Genomic DNA, 21,295 nt, shown 5'->3' on the forward strand with positions numbered 1-21,295 from the left:
ACAGAGCCGCTTTTTTACGAACCAAAACAACGGGGGATGACCAAGGGCTAGCAGAGGGGTGTATTATGTTCCGTTGGAGCATGTCAGTGACGTTCTCGTCAATAACTTTCCTCTCGGCTAGCGATACTCGATGCGGTCTACGGCGCACGATGGATGTACCGTCAGTCTCTATCCGATGCGTCATAATCGAAGTCTTTCCTAATGAAGCTGAATGCGCGTCAAACTAAGATTCATGTTTTTGGAGCAAAGCAGGCAACTGTTGTGACTGCGAAGGTGTCAGCTCGGAACTGATGGCAGCTGTAAGAGCTGAAAGAGATGCGGCCCGTCCAGTACAAGAAACTTCACAGGAAGCTGCTTTAAAGGAAACAACAGAGACAGACTCCGATCCAGTGGCGCAAGCCAATGTAGTGCCTTTAGGGATGAGGATCTTTTCGGATGTCGGGTTCGTACTGTAGAGAAGTGCACAGCCATGATCAAACCGAACCAGCCCTGATGCAAAGGCTATCCCTCTTGCGAGACAGCGTGCAGATGGTAATACGAGCACGTCGCCGCAGTCAATGACATCAGACGTGATAGTAACAATGCTTTGATAGCGAGGAGGTAGCACGGTGTCTTCTGCAGCAAGCAAGTGAAGTGGCGCGTCATCTGCATGAAGTGAATAGGTCGTGTCGGTCATGTGGAGAACGCGTTGCCCGCAGCAGTTGGAGGCGGAGGCCGTAGAAAATCCCATTCCAACATGAGCTGCTGGGCACACGAACTCAGCACTGCAAATTGTACGTAATGCAGAAGCCCATCGATGGAAATCGAGCAGTGCACATGGCGGTAGGTCGAATGGCGGCCTCTTGAGCAAAGAGTAGCGTAGGTCCATCATAGGGGGTCATAACTTTCCGGAGTCGCGAACACAATTCACGGTGAATAACTGAAACACTAGCACCAGTGTCTATCAAAGCTTCCAGTTGTACACCTTCTACTACAACCAATATCATATTGCACGGACGCGATGGAGGAATTTCTGTCCTGTCGTTCGATGCACCTTTTCCTCCAAAATCTGAATAATTCAGTTTTCCGGACGACGCTCGGCGAAATGAGAAGTGGGGATGTACAGCGGCGAAGAGGTGACGGCGAGCGGCGTCTCGCAGGACGGTACGTCGGAGCCGTCTCGGGTGCTACAATAGGCGATAGAGAGTGGCCGCGCGGTGGAGCATAAGGACGGCGTTGGTCATGGAGGCTCGCTAGACGTTGGAAAGTAGCTCCGGGAGAAAAGTAATCCCGTTCGTATGCGTCATATCCGTGACACTCGCCTTGCTGGCGCTTGCGGCAAACACGTGCTATGTGGCCACGATAGCCGCAGTAGTAGCAGATGGGATGACAAGGACGCCACTGCGGATAGCTGGGTTGGGTAGGTGCGCTGGTAGTCATGGGAGCCATGTGGGCCGGCGTTGGTTTTGGAGGCATCGGTGGAACGATGACTGGAGTAACTGCGGCTACTTGTGCGCATGTTGGTGGGGCCCTAGGGGTTAGAGGTTCCGTGTACGCTGCACCAGCCATGGACGCCAATTCCTCCTTGACAACGTCTCGCAGATTGGGATTCCAGGCATGAGAAGGCATAGGCCCTGCAGCGAAGCCACGACACTGTAGCTCTTCTCGAATTATTGCGCGGATCATTGCTCGTAAGGTGGGGTCGTCGGCGGTAGTGTTTGCAGTGATGTCTGGCTACAACCGTACTGATTCGAGTTAGTCAAGGCGCTGGCAAGTAGCGATGATATCAGCGACGGTAGCGTGGTTCTTGATGGCTAAAGCATTGAAAGCGATAGCTCCGATGCCTTTGAGGATGTGGCGAACCCTGTCTGATTCGGTCATGGCCGTGTTCACGCGTCGACAAAGAGCAAGTATTTCCTCGATGCACGACGTATAAGATTCCCCGAGTTGTTGCTTGCGAGTGTCGAGCGTGTTTTTACGAGGGTGGAACGAACAGCCGGTGTGCCGGAGATTTGGCGGAGCTGCTGTTTGAAAGCGCCCCAGTTCGTGAAATCAACCTCATGGTAGAAAAACCAAGTCTTCGCTACTCCTGTCAGATAAAAGGCGACGTGATGTAGCTTGGACGCATCGTCCCAACGGTTAGCCGAACTCACTCGGTCGTAGTCGTCCAGTCAATCCTCGACGTCTTACCCGCGAAGTCCAGCAGGTAGATGGGGACCACGCTGGTGCCCACTGACAATCCAATATGTATGGGTTGGGGTAGCCGAGGCCGAGATGGTGGAAGTAGAAGTGCCTGTTGGCTCGTCCTGCGACATGCTGGCGGACAGCTGGCACAATCGACGACCCGATCGAAGCTCCAGGAGGTTGAGTGGTGAGTCAGAGGACGGAGGACCGAAAAACACACTCCACCACTTGTGACGCAGCAGTTATCACGACGTTTATTACGCGTCAAAGATTTGGCGAACAGACCACGCCCACAGCACGGATCACACTCAAGAGCAAGCCCCACAAGCGATGATGAAAAACGCCATGTGAACCCCACATGGGGTTCACATGGGGTTGTAATGGCATCACATAGACGCCAGTGCCCTGCCCGTAAACAGCCACGCCAGTGAAATTACATCATGTTAGGATTCTGAGCTCAAAGATCTTTTGCACTTTCAAATAGTCAGAATGTTCAGAATAAGAGGCATGCGCTGTGAATGAAACTTTTCGTGATCTTTGCTTTTGCGCTGCAATCCTCAAAAGTTCTGAGGAATAATTTTATTAAGAGCATTGACTTGATGTGAGTAACATTGGCGCTTTTGCAATAAAACAAGCTGTAGGCCTCGGGTGACGAAATCTATAAAACACTGACAAGATTGGCTACCGTTCCGTGAGCCGAAGGGCAGGCATCCTGAGGAATGCAAAAACAAAGCAAAAATACAAATGGTGTGATGACGGTCTTAGGAATGTCCTCCTCAGAGACAGGTAGCTGATGATAGGCGCGAACGAGATAGATCCTATAATAGGTCGTAGCGCCCTGCAGCACTGCCGGGAAATCATGGATGTAGTGTTGGTATCGATCACGAACTGTGACGTTATTGTGTGCCCGGTAATTTCGATACGGATGCCGGTCCCCTTGTCAGCTTAGGGATCATCAGAATTGGCGATCCCCAATTACTGGGAAAGAGGGTGAATGATGCCGAGTGCGAGCATGTGTTCAATTTCCGCGCGCGGGAGCCATCTTGAGCCTTTACAGTAGCACTGTGCTTAACGTGGCGCGTATTTTCCACGGTTATTTTAATGCGTAAGCATTGTTTGGTGTGTACCCCAGCAAAATCTGTCTGTGATGCGAAAAGTTTAATCCCTTGCACCTTCACAAAAATGCCTGATTTACGAAGACATTTAGTCGCTATAGTAGTGCAAATGTACACTGGTAGCTTTATGAGTGATAAGAGAAAATTGAAACTAAGAAACAAAACTGATCAGGGAGATGCCCCTGCAATCAAATTTATGCATGCCCATAGGAATACACAGGGCTCCGCAGAAAATGTATGGGGAAGCCTGAGTAGGTGTGGGCCAACGTGAAATTTGGGGGTAGGCCAACTTGAAGTTTGGGTGTGAGCCAACTTAAATTTGGGTATGGGAGAAGTAGAAATTGGGGGGTCGGCCAACTTAAATTTAGGGATTGGCCAACTTGAGTTAGGGAGTGGACCAACTAAAGGTCGCGGCTGCGCCAACTTGACATTTGGGGGTGGGCCAACTGGAAACTTTGGCATGGGCCAATTTAAATTTGGGGATTGGCCAACTTAAATTAGGGAGTGGGCCAACCGAAGTTTGCGGCTGCACCAGCTTGAAATTTGGGGGTAGGCCAAGTGTAAACTTGGGCATGGGCCAACTTTAATCTTGAGGGTGGGCGAACTCAAATTTGTGGTTGTGCAGACCTAAATTTGGTGATGGGCCAACTTAAATTTGGGGTTGGGCCAACTTGAAATCTGAGGGTTCGCCAATTGAAATTTGAGGGTTGGTCAACTTGAAATTTGGGGGTGAGCCAACTTGAAATTCTGTGGTGGGCTAACTGAAATCCGGGGGTATGCTTACGCATACTTAGACAACGCCAATGGAGTTTCTGCATAATTTCTATTTCCTGATCTCTCTGGATGCCTATCTGCAAATCTTATTGTTGTTTCATTGATGTGAAGCTGTAAACTTCATATTAGTAACATCATTTTTTCGTTTCATTCTCACTCAGGTATACCTTTATGGTAAGTGGGCTCCTTCTGTGCTTTTGTAACTTAACTCATTGCTTTGTATAATGTACCCTTTTTGTATGCAAGCCATTTGTGCGAATAGCTTCTCATGGTGCGATCTCTTCCCATATTGTTTATGTCGCATGGCTTGAGTAATATTTCGACAAGTGAATGTCTGATAATGCTGTTCGTAATCTGCTTGTTCTGTGGTCGTTGCTGTTGGCATGAACTTTGCTGCTGTGTAATATTTGTCCTTTCATTTGAACCCGCTCCTGGCATGGGTACCAAATGGAAGCCGACAGTGTCTGAGAAATAAATAAACTTTAAAACATATCTCCCACACGGTACAATGTCTGCGTACCAGGTTACCAGGAAATAATGCTTAAACTACGTACAGCGTGCGGGAACATACATGACTTTGAAATTGCACCCCAGATGTGTATGAGCAACATTTTCCATAAAGCGGTGACTAAGAGATTAAAGGCACACTAAAGGCAAATACTTGGTCAAGCTAAAGTGATCGATTAATGCTCAAGAATCTCTAAGGCATCAATATTATCGCGAACAGACCCTTAATAATCGAGAAATTGAGGCAAATGCCGGACATGATTACAGACTCCCCAGGGACATTCAAGCACTTGCCCGATGACGAAAGCTCAGTTAAATTCTTTCACTGGTGCTCAACTACTCGCTGCAAAAAACATCCTTGTGTTGTATTATATTATATCATGAAATAAAATGCTAATTGTCCAATTCTATTTCATTTTTAGAAAAAAGGAACTCATTAAATTGCCGTCGACAACGACGCGGACGGTTGAAAGGTTTCATTTGCGCTCGACTCTGCGCCGTCCACTCCTGCGCATTTCAGCACTTTCCTGATGGCGTAGTGCTGCGCTGGTTTTGCTGGCTCGCGAAACTCGCACAAACTGCAAGTAGCAGAGAATTCCACTTCCATGTGATGTCGTGGGATGCCTGAACGGTCCACGCCACTTGACCAAAAAGCAGCTGCAGCGGCGGATCCAACGCTCTGGATGGATGGATGTTATGAGCGTCCCCTTTGGAAGGGGGCGGTGGGTTGCGCCACCAAGCTCTGTCTTGACTCTCTACCGCCATCTCTCGGGCGCCGCTTGCTCACCCACGGCAGGCAGTAAAGGGTGGTGATGGCGTATGCAACGTCACCACCCCCCCGCTTAGGTGGCGGGCGATTTGAATTTCGAAAGAAGCATTCGGACCGTTCAGATGCAATTTTCTCGTAAACTAAGTCTTTTCTTGGCATGAAACAAGCGTTGCGAGGTTTCTGGGATGATATTTAAACAGTCCACGTCGACTTAGTATTTGCCTTTAGGGACCCTTTAAGATCTGGCACATACGAGGTATTGAAACGTCATAATAAGGTTGAAATAATATCTGATATTCTTTCTGGAATAGCACGGAGAATGGAATTGACCTTATTCGCCAATGAATCGAGCAACATGGCGTATCTTAGTAGGCCGCATTCGAAAACATGTATAACGCGTTTTTAAATAGAGAGGGGCGTATAATGTCCAATACACAAAATATCTCGCGAAGTCTTTGACCACTATAATTTGAAAAACAGTTCCAGGCAAGGTCACTGACAAAGTGCAGGTTTGCACATACATAGAGAATACTGGGGATGCGGCAATAAAAACGACTAATAGATACTTGAAGAAAAACAGCGCTACAAAGACTCGGACTAAAAGAAGAAAACATGTACGACGGACAGGCGCGTAAGGCGACAGGCGAGTAATAGATGTCAAGTTTTACGTTAAGTGCCAAATGCTGCAAACAATTCGATGTCAGCGTTTGACGTCGCTTGGCAAAAATTATTCCGAACCACAACCACATAGGCCCTCCGCATGGCGCAGATTTCTTACTAAACTAAGTGAACTCCTCAAAGTAAAATACGTCAGAAAAATCACAAAGTACGACCTAACCACAACCTACAGACAGGATAGCATCGGAGTTTAATTTGAATATACCAGAAAACATAATTCTGTTACGTAGAAACTCAAATACAAACCCCTTTTCCGAACGGTGCGGCCTGCTCAGTTCCTTGCAACAACACCATCGCGCTAGCCTATGCGCAATCGCAAGAAGCTGCGGTTGCCTGGAAGCATGACAAGCAGTCAGGGCTCTTTGAAAAATCTATCGCGTTCCACTCTTAATGGAGAAGCTTAAGCGCCCTCTAAATTTTTCTGGTAGGAGTGTGAACACAAATAATTTTTTCTCGCACGCGTCAACAGGGATAAATTAGGAGATAACCACTCCACCACCGTCATCGCCATTTATTGTAGAGAAGTGATAGCATGCAAATAGCTTGTTGACTGAGCTACAAATACGGTATCATCTTCATACTGACATTAAATCTGCTAGTACAACACTAGCCCGTCCGTTTGCAAGAAATATTATATAACAGCAGAATGAGAAGGACTGCTTCTCATCGAGAACGAGGAATATGGGTTTATTTACAGTATCTACATAAGGACGTTGCAGTTCATCAGTCTAGCATGACTGCGAGAGAAAGTACACTGAGCAGCCACACAACAGCGGTTTATAAACACTCGGTCCTCGCTCGATCCCTAGGTGAGGGAAACGTTCGACCAGTAGACGAGCCGCCTCTCTGCGGGAGGGCTTACACACGCACACTTCCGCACAGGTTCACGGTCCCCACCGACGTCAGACGGCCTTCGCAGAACCCGGGGCTTACGTCAGGAAAGGCGCATCTTATTCCCCGAGCTGACCACCGCCGCGCGGCCTCCGGTTCTCCACTGTCTTGCGTCTTTAAAGGCGCGTGGGAAAGGGCCTCCAACTACGTTCTCTCGGCAACTCCCCCGCTCGCGGCAGACCAGATCGGCGGTGGCGTGTTCAGTGATAAAGCCTGGTTCGTCGAACTCATCTCGGCAATTCCGCGACGCAGAGTGGCGGACGTGGCGCATTGTCCTTGGTACACAATAGACTTAGTGAAGCCGTTTGGCTAGAGGATGACGGTGGCTTTCCAAGAAAAGTTGACGCCGCTGTCACAACTGGCTGGCAAAACTTGCACCTCAGTGGGCCATTCTTAACAGGTGCCCCGGCTAACGTTACCTAATCTGTTAAAGGCTACCGTACGAACACCGTAGGTGGTATTGTTAGATTTTGCGCCGTGCTTTTTTTTTCATTCATTGACCTGTGTCACGGCTGGATCCTGGGATTCACCGCTTTATATTCTCTCTCTTTCTCGATATATATATATATATATATATATATATCATCGCTGTTTGATTGTGGCGCTGGCAAACAGTACAGCTGGCGACATACTGCTTCGTTGTTTTCCAGAGCTTGGGCCAGAAAAATCTCTAAGTCGGTCAGCGGCCACCAGCGCTATTTATCTACAGAAGCCAGCGCTCTAGCAATGGAACTTCAAGCCATCCACGACGCTGTGCAAGATGCGACATCTAAGCTGCCTACCATCAAGCAACTAGATATCTTGACTGATTCTTTAGCGGCTATTCAGGAACTCAACAAGGTTGATAAGACGATGGCAATCTGCGAGACAATACACACTATGAATAGTAAAACAGCTACTTGCGTCAAGGTGCACTGGATTCAAGGCCATTCAGCGAACCCTCACAACATTGCTGCTGACCAGCAGGCACACTGCCCTCCTAATCCTGATCCTCCACCTATTCCCCTCCCACCCCAACCCCGTAACTCGCTGCGAGCCCGTAAAAATGTTCTCCGGCAGGACACACGCGCTCTTATGCCACCGTGTGTCTGCTCCCTCCCCCTTCACCTTACTAGGGCGGAGGAAGTTGTGCTTAGGAGGCTTCGGGCCGGGTGGTCCTTACACCGGCTGTTGTCTCAAGGTGGAACTGGTCGCATTTACCACTGGCTGCTACGTGTCCATACTGCTCCGTTCCTGTGGTGGAAGCAGATGCATACCACCTAATATGGACATGTACGGGTTTACAAACGGAACGCTCGCGTCTCCTACTGCAAGCCGGCCTCCGCTACAGTGTTACAACCGGCTATGACCGCTGGATACATGACAACAGATTCCACAAAACACTGCTTCAATTCATACACAACACAGGCCTCACAGCACACATCTAATACACATATACGCTCCAAGAATTATGCCTTAAGGGCAAATCTTTATCGCAAAAAAAAAGAAGTCGGTGTAGTGTGCGTGCAAAGCCAAGGTGCCCGGTCGTGATATCGTCATGCATGGAACGAAAGACAGCAGGGCGCAGGTTTTCGGGCACAACTAGAAGCAATGGGGGACCATCAGCCGAGTAATTTTTTTTTTTTTTTTGTACAGCAAACCATTACTAAAAGTAAACGGTGTTGTTCCTGCTGGCTCACGTGCAGCTGCCCGTAGGGATTTCAAGGTAGGGTCGCAACGTTGCTCGCTCTCGAAGGTACGCAGGTCTGGAAAGTCGGAAGAGATGGAAACTAGGTAGTCATCGAAGTCATCATCCTCAGCTTTAGTGTGCGGCGAAGGGAGACGCGATAGGCAATCAGCATCCGTGTGACAGCGTCCGCTCTTGTAGTTAACGGAAAAGTTATACTCTTGAAGGCGCAAAGCCCAGCGGGCCAACCGACCAGATGGGTCACACAGCCCAACCAGCCAACAGAGTGAATGATGGTCAGTCACTATCGTGAATGCGCGACCATGTAGATACGGACGGAACTTCTCAATGGCGAATACGACTGCTAGGCACTCGAGTTCAGTAACGGTGTAGTCTGCTTCCGCTTTTGTAAGTGTCCGACTAGCGTAGGCAATGACATGCTCACGGCCATCGCAGAGCTGAACAAGCACAGCGCCAACACCCGCACCGCTGGCGTCAGTGTGCAGCTCAGTTGACGCCTCCGGATCAAAATGCCGCAGTACCGGTCCAGAAGTCAACAAGAATTTCAGCTGTTGAAACGCCGACTCGCAGTCAGCAGTCCACAAGTATGGGGTGTCTTTGTGAAGGAGAGACGTGAGGGGAGAGGCAAGCTGTGCGAAATCCTTGATAAAGCGCCGGAAATATGAGCAAAGGCCCAAAAAGCTTCGCAGATCTTTCACTGTTTGTGGCTGTTGGAAGTCGCGAACCACTGCTATCTTTTCAGGATCTGGTCGTATGCCGTCTTTGTCGACCAGAAAGCCTAGTACGAGGGCTTGACGCTCACCGAAATGACATTTCTTCGAGTTTAAAATAAGGCCAGCTTACTGGATACAGTCAAGAACGATCGACAGGCGCTGATTGTGCTCGTGAAATGTCCGGCCATAGATATTGACGTCGTCTAAATAGCACAGGCAAATTTCCCATTTGAGTCCGCGCAGCACGGTATCCATAAATCGCTCGAATGTCGCTGGAGCGTTGCATAAGCCAAAGGGCATAACGTTGAACTCAAAGAGACCGTCAGGTGTCACGAAGGCTGCCTTCTCCTTGTCTGAGGGGTGCATGGGAATTTGCCAATATCCTGACCGTAAATCTGCAGAAGAGAAATACGACGCGGAGTGGAGGCACTCGACGGCGTCATCTATTCGTGGTAGGGGGTACACGTCTTTCTTTGTGACGGTGTTTAGGCGGCGATAGTCCACACAGAATCTCCATGAGTTGTCTTTTTTCTTCACTAGGATCACAGGAGCAGCCCAAGGGCTACATAATTCCTGGATCACTCCTTTCTGTAACATTTCTTCGACCTGCTCGGCTATGACTTATCTCTCTGAAGGTGAAACGTGGTAGGATTCTGACGAATTGGCGTTGCTTGCCCTGTATGGATGCGGTGTTGCATACGAGACGCCGGTGGTGTATGGGACGCTCGTTGGGCTTGAGCAAAATCAAACACTGTGGCGTAGCGAGCGAGCACAGCTTCCAGCAGACACTGGTCACTAGAAGACAGCGACTTGTCAATCATGCGCTTAAAGTTAGCAGAATTATCATGGTTGGAATCGGGGTCGGATTTTTTTTTCGGCAGTTGACATTTCGACCGTTCCGACGCTGACAATAGCTTGTTCAACAACACTTGACAGTTGAAGTCCTAGCGGCAATGTTATGGATTCGGTTGAAACGTTCACTGTCCACATACGAGTACAACCATCAGTGGTGACAACGAGGAAGGGAGGGACTATAGCATTTTTCTTGAGCGCATTGTTATAATCGGGCTCGGCTAAACCACAACAAGAACCTGTACGAGGGCGAGAAGTATTCACAGGTACAAACATTGTAGTCTGAGGGGGCAAACACACTTCTTGTGACACGGAGAGAACGTCGGCGGCATCACTGGGGCTATCTGTCATTGAAGTTCGCGCGTCGCGGCGATGAGAAATCGCGCCACTTCCACAACCCAAAGTTGCCCCCCACTCACGCAAGAAATCAATTCCTAAAATAATGTCATGCGTTGTACGTTCAAGCACAGTAAATTCACTTCGAAATGTCTGGTCCCCTATTGTAACTGAAACAGAACAGACCCCAAGTAGGCGTAACATTTCCCCGCCAACTCCACGAAAGGTAGCGTTCCGATCCCAAGAAAACATAACTTTTTGTCCAAGACGATTTTTCAAGAACAGGCTCATAACAGAAACTGCCGCCCCGGTGTCAACTAAAGCAAAAGCCCTCACATTGTCAACTAAAACGCACACTTTGTTTTTAAACAATTTTACACAAGGGGGTCTTGATGAAGATGAACATGTTGTGGCCTCACCCCCGTCGGTCGCACCAGCTAGTTTCACAGCGGCGGCGGTGATAACGAGCGACGACGAGATCATGGAGAGCGTCATTGTCGTGTCGGTGGTGGTGTGAGGCTGCGATCGGAAACGGGGGAGTCACTGCGGTTGACGCGTCCCTGCTGCAGCCGCTGGAAGGAACTGGGATACAGCCAGGGCTCGTCAGCGGGCAGGCGGAGTGTGTAGGAATTAAACCGTGGAGCACGCTGCTGGCGGCGGTGGCAATACCTAGCAATGTGTCCAGGCACGCCGCAGCTGTAGCAAATGCCGGAGTCGCGGCTTGTCGCGGGTGAGACCGGTGACATGGGTGTCATGGGTGGAAACGTACTCTCAGGCTGGCTGCAGGAGGGAAGAGCCCGCGGAACAAAACGTTGTGGTGCATCTTGTCGGCGTCCCAGACTTGTCGGTTGCGGTGTGCAATTTGCTGCTCTCCGTACGATCAGCATCGGTCCTGCGAGGTTCTCGGTAACTCTGAGGTGCCCAGGTGGCCGGTGGCACACGAGAGCGATGATCAAATGCACACTGATGGCAGACATGAGCGTCGTCAACAACTTTAAGGCGTTCAAGCTCTTATTTAACCACTTGCGGAATGACCGAGGAGATATCGTCGTGGGTTGGGACGGACACACTTGCAATAGTAGTAACATTGTAAAATCGTCCAAACTTTGGCCCAATCCTTCTCACCAAATCCTGGCCATCCAGCGCGCCCGCGATCGGGCCGACAGACTAGATTTGTCAGTCCCGTCGTGGGATTAGCCGGGTGCGCGTTTTATCGCGCTTTGCTGGACCAAATAAAAGTTTATTCACTCACTCACTCACTCACTCACTCACTCACTCACTCACTCACTCACTCACTCGGCTCGGGCCACGTCCTCGGTCCTGGCGATCAGGCGTTAACGATCCTCGAGTTCGCAGCTCGTCAAGGCTCTCTCCCACGTCTCGTTGGTTTGATAAGGATTCGGAGGATTTAGTGGTGCCTTTTTGCAACCTTCTGCAATCAATGTACTCCGCAGAAGCGGCATTACGGAAAGAATTGTGCAGCGGCTACGAGGTGACTTCTTGTTGGGTGGGGGAATGCACTGACTTGCAGAGCTCGGAAGAATCTCTCCTGCTGTCTAGGTAGTGACTTGTGTGGGGGAGGGTATGTTCTGCGGTTTAGCTTGTAATGTTGTGTGATGCCTTGGCACGAGATTGGAGGGTGCATGCAGTCGGTCTCGGATTGCTTGGCGTCGGGTCGCCGGGACAAACCTCCAGCCACGAGGTTGGCGGTCTCATTGCCAGGAATATGATTCTGACTATGCCTCCTCGATCTTCTCTTTCCTATTCAAAACCTTCATCTCTATAGTGCGCAGTTACCTACGTCTGTGACGACCCGAATTTATTCATCCCTTCGTTCCTTTTTTTTTTTCACCAATAATCTTAACATATCTTGCTCATTTCGGCAACTGTCCATGTTCACTAGACGTAGTTCCTATTAGCTGCCCTCTAGGAGTGAAATGAAGTCTAAAGGATCAAGAAAAGAAACAGGAATAATCTTGAGACCGTACGATAGCGAGCATAGCACGCACCACTGTCACTGCCTGTAACGCAAGTCAGAAGATCTCGAAATGCGTCAGGGTCACTGCCAGCGCTATACCGTCGCGGGTTAAAGAGAAGTGACTTGGTTCGATATGTGGGGATGAAGAGAAGGTGGTGAGTTTCTAGAGCCCTGGGACACAAATGAGCATGCAATTCGAGCCCCAAACACTACGCTGTTGTACACGCCAGTCAGGATTTGTGAACATTCTTTTAGATTATGTCGGGGCTTCGAATGTTTCTTTATGCCTAGTTTTGCTTTATTGTTTCATTTCTCTTTCTTTGTTTCTTTTTTCTTGTCCTCTACATGCCCAACCAAGCACCCTTTGTGAAGTTGGCTCTCTTGTGCTCGTCCAGTTCATGTCAACGCAAACAATCCATCTGAAGTAGCAGGTCCTGCATAAATCAAGGTTGACATATGCAGCTTTCGTTCTACTCTTCCCACGCTCTCTCATCCTTGTATGTTTAACCTTCATGTTGACGCAGTATGTGGACATTGCCATAGGCAGAAAGTTTTCATTTTTCCGGAGGAGGGCTAGGGCCCGACCAGCTTTCTGAACCCCATGTATGTATGCATGAATGTGAACCCCATGTGTGAATATTGACACGTGTACTTGTCTTTATCGGGCGACACATTTCACCGCCTAACAAATGTTATCGCACAGCGCAGGACGCGCTTGCATGCGTGGGAAGTTTCTGGAATGTTATCGATGGTTCCACCCACTGTCTGTGACCGAAACTTGTGTAATCTCATTGCATGTGTGCGCGACGCGAATAATATAGAACTTTGTGGAAGGCGCGCGGGTCCCAGCGATTAGTCTGGAACATTCGACGATTGATGTATAAAAGCCGACGCGCTTGACCCGTTGATCAGATTTTCGACCATCGCCGACTGTGTTCGCCGCTCTCGTTGTGCTTTAAGTGTAGCCTGTTTTGTGGGCACACATTCGCCCAATAAAAGCTAGTTTTGCCTTGCACAGTATTGCTACTGTGTTCTTTGACGACAACGTGCTCCACAGCTTCATCGTAAAGACCATTTCAGATCTGGGTCTCGGCTCCAGATTCCATAGCTACGTCAGCTCTTTCCTAACGGACAGGAAGGCCAAGCTTCGCATTGGGGACTTCCGCTCCAACGATGTGCCCCTCGGAGGGCGGGGCACTCCTCAGGGCGCCGTCATCTCACCCACCCTGTTCAACATCTGTATGATTGGTCTTTCCGAGAGGTTGGCACGCGTAGAGGGCGTCAAGCACACCATATACGCCGACGACATCACCTTATGGTGCTCCAGCGGCTGCGAGGGCAGAGTCGAAGAATCCATGCAGGAGGCGATAGACGTGATCGAGGAGTATCTGCGCCCCACCGGACTTCGATGCTCCCCCGCCAAGTCGGAGCTTCTGCTTTACAGAAAAGAGAAGGGAGGCAGACCCAAAGATTGGAAGCCAGTCTCCGAAAGCAGCATCAGTCTTCGCACTTGTGACGGGGGGGTGATACCCAGGGTTGACGTTATTCGGGTCCAGGGCATGTTTGTCGAGTTCAACGGCGGGAACGGAACGGCTCTCCGCAAGATCATCGCAAAGACGGACAACGCTTTCCGCCTCGTTCGCAGAATAGCAAACCGGCACCGACGAATCAAGGAAAACAATCTCCTCAGGCTTATCAATGCATTCGTACTATGTCACTTTACGTACACAATTTCTATGCATAACTGGCTCAGAGCGGAGCGAGACAAACTCAACGCTCTCATCCGCAAAGTGGTCAAGAGGGCTCTCGGGCTACCCATCAGGACCCATACCGAGGATCTCCTTAGGCTGGGTGTGCATAACACTGCCGAGGAGATTGCCGAAGCCCAAGAACGCGCGCAACTCACTCGCTTGAGCACCACAGCGGCAGGTAGACACATCCTCGAAGAGCTGGGTTACCAACCTGCGGGATTCCCGATGGTCAGTACCCCGATAACCAGGTGCATTCGAGACAAGTTCGAAGTGGCCCCTGTGCCCCGAAACGTCCATCCCGTCCATAACGAGGGCAGACGCAAGGCCAGAGCAGCAGCCATCCTCAAACAGATCAAGCAACGAGACATTAGAGCAGGCTTCGTCGACGCCGCGGAGTACAGCGATGGGAAGATCTTTGCCGTCGTTGTGGTCGACTCCAGCGGCAAGATTTCCAACTGCGCCTCCCTTCGCACTTCAGTCCCCGGTGTCGCCGAGCAAGCCGCCATCGCCCTCGCCCTGCTAGACGGTCGTGGATCCGAGATATATAGCGATTCCAAAACAGCAGTTAGGGCTTTTCAGAAGGGTTGCATCGCCAAGCAAGCTGCTCGTCTTCTTAGCAGCTCGAGTCGAGATGCTCTCACGCATCATTCAATCCACTGGTTTCCAGCTCACGTAGGGTCGGTCGAGGGTGCTCCCTCGAACCTCAATGAGTCTGCTCACGAGGCTGCGCGTGACCTCACCGACCGCGCTTCCTCTACAAGAAGCACCGACTCCCCTCCTCCCTACGGCCACAGGGACGCTCCCGCTACTCACAACGAGCTTATTAAATTCTTCTACTTGTCTAGAAGGGTCTTTCCACCCCCTCACCCCAAGTTGAATAGGGCGCAAGCCGTTTCGCTTAGGCTTCTGCAGACCAGTACGTATCCGTGTCTGTCCGTTCTCCACGAGGCTTACCCGGACGTGTATCGCGACGACGCCTGCCCCTCCTGCGGGCAGACCTCCACTCTAGCGCACATGCTGTGGGAGTGTGGGTCGACATACCCCAAGTTCATCAAGGAGGAGGGGGACTCGCTTTTGCGTAGCCCCGCTCTAGAAAAGCAAATCCTGGCCGTCCAGCGTGCCCGCGACCGGGCCGGTGGGCTAGACCTGCCGGTCCCGACGTGGGACTAGCCGGGTGCGCGACGAGTTCGCGTCCTCGCCGGACCTACAATAAAGTTTATTCACTCACTCACTCACTCACTCACGTCACGATCACGTGACAATATATATATATATATATATATATATATATATATATATATATATATATATATATATATATATATATATATATTGTCACAAATGTTACACAAGAGGTGTTTAATGCATGACCAGATAAATATGGTTTATAGGCGCGTTTTCGAGAGCGGTCCCGCGGCAGCTTGGCTAAAGTGGTTTTCTTCTTTCTTTCATCTGGTTGTCTGCGCGGCAGCCGTTGTTCACGACACAGCTCGCGACAATTTATATATATATATGTATATATATATATATATATTGTAACGAAGAAGAGTAGCCTGCCTGCGCCACAGCGCCATCGCTACCGGTATGAGCTCGTGGTTGCTGTCCTTAGCCGAACTCTTGTGCGTGCTCCCTATTCGCCTGCGCCCGTTGCTAATGAATCTCTTAGCAAGTGGTGGACGTGCTGGGTTTCGCCCACCCTGGAACTTCGGAGTCGCACTCTACCCCCCATCATACCCGACGACGCATGCACTACTCCAACTCCTCCAACGGCGCCAGCCACCTTGGTTGGTGCTGATGCCTTGCGTCAGCGAGATTCCCCGATCTTCTCCGGCACAGATGACAAAGACGTTGAAGGTTGGATCTCCTCTTATGAGCGAGTGAGTGCCCATAACCAGAGAGACGATGTTACGAAGTTGAGAAACGTCGCATACTAACTTACGGACGTTGTGAAACTATGGCTTCTAAACCATGAAGCCGACCTCACTTCGAGGATGGTCTTCAAGACCAGCTTTAACCCAGCTTTCGGTCGGCCAGCTGTACGAAATCTTCGTGCAGAACAACGTTTGCGCACACGATCAAGAAAGGCCGGAGAGACCTTCGCGAGCTACATTGAGGACAGTGTTGACCTTTGCAAACGGGGGAACGCGTCGATGTCAGAGGAGGAGAAGATCAAACATATAATGAAGGGTATTGAGAACGACGCGTTTCAAATGTTATTATCGAAGAGTCCTCACACTGTCGCTGAAGTGATAGAATTGTGTCAGAGTTACGACGATTTGCGCAGGCAACGGCTTCACACCCGACGTCCCACTCCGCCCGCCGGCCCTCTGTCAAGCCTTGGAGCCGACGGCAACCATGCTGCTCTGTTCATAAAAATTCAGGAATTCGTTCGCGCAGAGGTCGCCCGCCGCCAGCTGTCTTTCATACCGTCTGTCCCGGAACCACCACCCGCTTGCCTCCTACGATCCGCCACTTCATTCAAGAGCAAGTATCTCAAGCCATTCCTCCTGCCGCTGAGCAGACACCAGTCATGGCAACTCTCGCTTACGCTGAAGCAGTTTCCCGATCTCAACCACAAACCGTCTTGCCGCCCTCTATGCATCGACCTCCGACATTTTTGCCGCCATCTATGCCGCTACCCGACCGACAGCATTTTCCGAGTCCTCAACCACGACTCGGACCTTACCCCCACCAGTGGCTTACCTTCGATGACCGCGCAATATGTTTTGCTTGTGGTGGTGCTTGTCACGTGGCGCGCCATTGTCGTCGTTGCATGCTTCCTCTTAGGAACATCCGGCGAGCGCCACCTCTCCCGCCTGCGATGGCGCCTTCACGAAATAAAGCACCCTGCTAACCTCGCCACCTATCCTCCGCCACTTCGATCCTTAAGCCCCCACAGAGGTCCACACCGATGTCAGCGGCGTCGGACTCGGCGCCGTGCTCGCGCAACGAAAAGCGGGGTTTGATGAATACGTCATTGCATACGCGAGCCGAACTCTAACAATGGCCGAGGCTAATTAATCAGAGTTACAGAGAAAGAATGTTTAGCCATTATTTGAGCCCTTGGAAAATTCCGTCCTTATTTGTATGGTCACTCTTTCGATGTCGTAACTGACCATCACGCCCTTTGTTGGCTGTCTACCCTTAAGGACCCACCTGGCCGACTTGCTCGCTGGGCCCTTAAGCTACAGGAGTATGACATCCGCGTTCTCTACCGCTACGGCCGCAAACACACGTACGCTGACGCCCTTTCTCCCTCACCGGTCTCCGCTGACTGCGCTTGCCTATCCGCCCTTGATCCCACACTTCCATCTTATGCACTGCGCAACATGCCGTCGGAGCAGCGCAAGGATCCCTGGATCAGTGCTCTCATCAGCATCTTTTCTGATCCATCCACCACTTCACCATCTCGTGCTCTTCGCCGCCAGGCTACCCACTTCTGCATTCGCGACGGCCTTTTTTTATCGTCGTAATTACCTCTCTGACGGTCGCAAGTGGCTTCTTGTGATACCCCGCCATCTCCGTGACCTTACCAGCGACGCTTTCCACGCAAACCCTCAGTGCGCGCATGCCGGCCTCTTCAAGACCTATGCTCGACTACGCGTCCGATTTTATTGGCGCAGCATGTATAACTACGTCCGAAAGTTCATTCGCTCCTGTGCTCAGTGCCAACGCCGGAAATTACCTCCTGGACAAGTCTACCCGTCACAATCCCTTCCCTGCCCTAGTCGGCCCTTTGATCGTGTTGGTATAGACATATACGGACCGCTACCCTCCACTCCAGCAGGCAACCGCTGGATTATTGGTGCAGGGGATCACTTGACCCGCTATGCTGAAACAGCCGCACTGCCGACTGCCACCACCGTTGCATCGTTTCTGTAACGTCATTTCGTTCTTCGCCACGGTGCCCCTCGCGAACTTCTGAGCGATAGAGGCCGCGCCTTTGTTTCCGATGCTTTGAAGGCACTACTCGACGAATGCCGAATCGTCCACTGCACCACTACAGCGTACCATCAGCAGACTAACGGCATGACCGAGCGCTTCAACCATATATATATATATATATATACTCTTGGCGATAGGCTCTCGATGTACGTCGCCTCTGATCATTCAAACTGGGACCAAGTTCTCCCTTTCGTGACGTATGCGTACAATACTGCGGCCCAAGCAACTACTGGATTTTCCCCTTACTTTCTCCTATGCGGACGAGAACCTTCTACTACGCTCGATACCATTCTTTCATATACACCTGACGCGTCCGAAAGTACTCCGCCATCTGCAGCTGCTCGTCATGCCGAGGAATGCCGCCAGCTTGCCCGCTCTTTTTCCACCGAGGACCAGTGGTAGCAGCAGTCCCGACAACCTGCCGACCGTTCTACACCAACTTTTTCTCCTGGCTCTCTCGTATGGCACGGTTACCCGCTACCACATATGGCCTCTCCGCAAAACTTGTCGTGAAATACCTAGGACCCTACCGGGTCCTGAAGCAAACGTCCTCCGTCAATTACATCGTAGAGCCCCTCACGCCATCGACGGACCTACGCCATCGCGGCCGCGAACTTGTCTACATCTCTCGCATTAAGCCGTACCACGACGGAATAGTAGTCTCGTCACCTTAAGCCACCAGGATGGCGCCATTTTCTGCGGAGGGCGATTGTAACGAAGAAGAGTAGCTTGCCTGCGCCACATCACCATCGCTACCGGTATGAGCTAGTGGTTGCTGTCCTTGGCCGAACGCTTGTGACTGCTACCCATTCGCCTGCGCCCGTTACTAATAAATGCCTTAGCAATATATATGTACACACCTGTCGGAGAATATGAGAATTTATAAGATCTCGTAGTAGCAGACACTTCATTTTCACAGCCTGAGTCGTCTCGCACCATCAAGAACCTGGCGTCTCTCGGTGGTGTAATCTTCCTTTGTGTAATTGCCATATGCTTTGGCTATCACTAATACTGCTTCGCCTTACCGGCGAAACTGCAGTCTCTCTCTCTCTCTCTCTCTCTCTCTCTCTCTCTCTTTATTTTTTTATTTTCTGTGGGTCCCAGTACAAGCGCTGCTGCGCATGGCTGATGTTGATTCTGATTTCGAGTGAATCTGGCTTGGCCTCATTTTGATTACTGAGTGAATTATACAGTGTTGCCCAACTATCATACACCAAGACTTAAAAGAAGAACAGTAGCGTTACTCAAGCCGCCACTAATTTTTTGTTACTGCGATTTATTTCGGTAACCACAATTAAGTATCTAACTCGGGAAGTACTGACCTAATTATCAAAGTGTCAATGGGATATTTGTAGGCACCCCCAAATGACATCTAACTGCTGTGTTTTCAGCGACGTACTAATTGCATACAATTTTTTCCCGATTGGCAAAGAAACCTCACACAATATTAAAGATACCATCTGAATGCTCACCCGCCCACATCATAAAGCAGCGCACTCGAACAAGCTGATTGAAAGCAGCTGCATTACCTGTCGCAAAGCCGAAGAGACAGTGCATCAGCTTGATAATGGTACGGAAGGAACACCAACAGCAGATTTGCCGTTTCGTAGCTACTGCTTCCTCTTATTTCTATCGCACACCTATTATCCGCCTCCCAAAGCCGACTGATGCCATTGATAACAAAAGCCTCTTGATAATGCGGCTGGTGCGCCACTCTGACCACGCACAAAACGCGAGAAGCAATGGAACTGGAATAGCTGTTTCAAAATCCCGGCTTTGCTCGCACCGCAACGACCGAGTGCGCACGCAGCTATATTTCGCGCCAGAAACTTGCTCCGGACCAAAGCCAAATTAAAGTGACGGTTTTATTTTTTATAACAGTGTATACGTACTGCAAAAGTAGGTCCGGGGCAAAAAATAAAAGCGAAACAAGCAGACCGAGAAGCGACCCACGTGCAGAGAAAAGGCAAAACCGATGCGTTCAAGAAAGGAAATATACCACTTCTAAATGAGCCGAATTGGCAATCGGGATGCCTGCACAAAAATACGAAAGAAAACATCAGATTTTAGTGTGCCCTTATTATCTATTAATTCATAAGCACCGTTGAACACCATATGCTGTTTAGAGTACGTGTTGATGATGATGTGTGGAGTTTTATGGCGCAAGGGCCATAGAGTACGTGTTCGAATAGGTCTTCATCTGCAGCTACGCAGTACTGAGTCCGCTTTATCACATCCTCAGTAGTTTTCTTGATGACCGACGGTCGAATTCTACGGCAGACATCCGCTATCCTTGCCTTGAGCTAATCTCACTAATACCTCGATCATGCAAGCACGATCTTTCACATAACCCCAAAGAAAGAAAAGCGACAGGAGAGACGTCAGGTGACCTAGCCGGCCAATTTACAGGCCCGTGCCTTCCAATCTATTACGCATGGAAATTCGCATCCAGCCAGTTCCGTGCTCGGCTTCTGCTGTGTGCGGGTGCCCCATCTTGCTGATGCCACACAAGTGGAAGACGTGACAGCGAGACTTCTCGGAGAAACTCATCAGTCACTCAAAGGATTTCGTCCGCGTAACACTGTCCAGTCAGTGTGTGAACGAAGAAGATGGTGCCGATTATAGCACCGGCGTTAATACCGCGCCACACATTGAACTGCCACTGGTACTGGTACCGATTGCACTTTACCCAGTGTGGATTGCAGTCACTTCAATAGTGTGCATTATGCAAATTTACCTGGGCTTTTCTGTGAAGATTGGCTTCATCTGTGCACATGGTGTTGCTCAAAAAGTCCGGTGACGTATCGGCTATTTTTGAGGACCTAATTCGAGAAATGCAGACGATTTTACAGGTCCCTGTCTTTTAAGTATTGGCGCAGATTAAAGTGGCACGGGTGAAAGGCCGTCGTTTAGAATCCTTCAAACTGATGACTTGGAAACTGGTATTTGGTCGGCCACGTCCCGCGCGCTAGCATGAAACCTTGAGGCGATAAATAGCAGAACATCCGTGCGTATGCTAGGACGCAAGGATGGAATCCTTCGCCGCTGTTTCTTGAAGCAGCCGGTTTATCTTAGGTTTTCATAATTTCTGGTGATAGTCGATGCGTTTGGTCTACCGCCATACTTCCATGACTGG

The sequence above is a fragment of the Dermacentor andersoni genome, chromosome 3 (genome assembly GCF_023375885.2).
Source record: "Dermacentor andersoni chromosome 3, qqDerAnde1_hic_scaffold, whole genome shotgun sequence".
NCBI lineage: Eukaryota > Metazoa > Arthropoda > Arachnida > Ixodida > Ixodidae > Dermacentor > Dermacentor andersoni.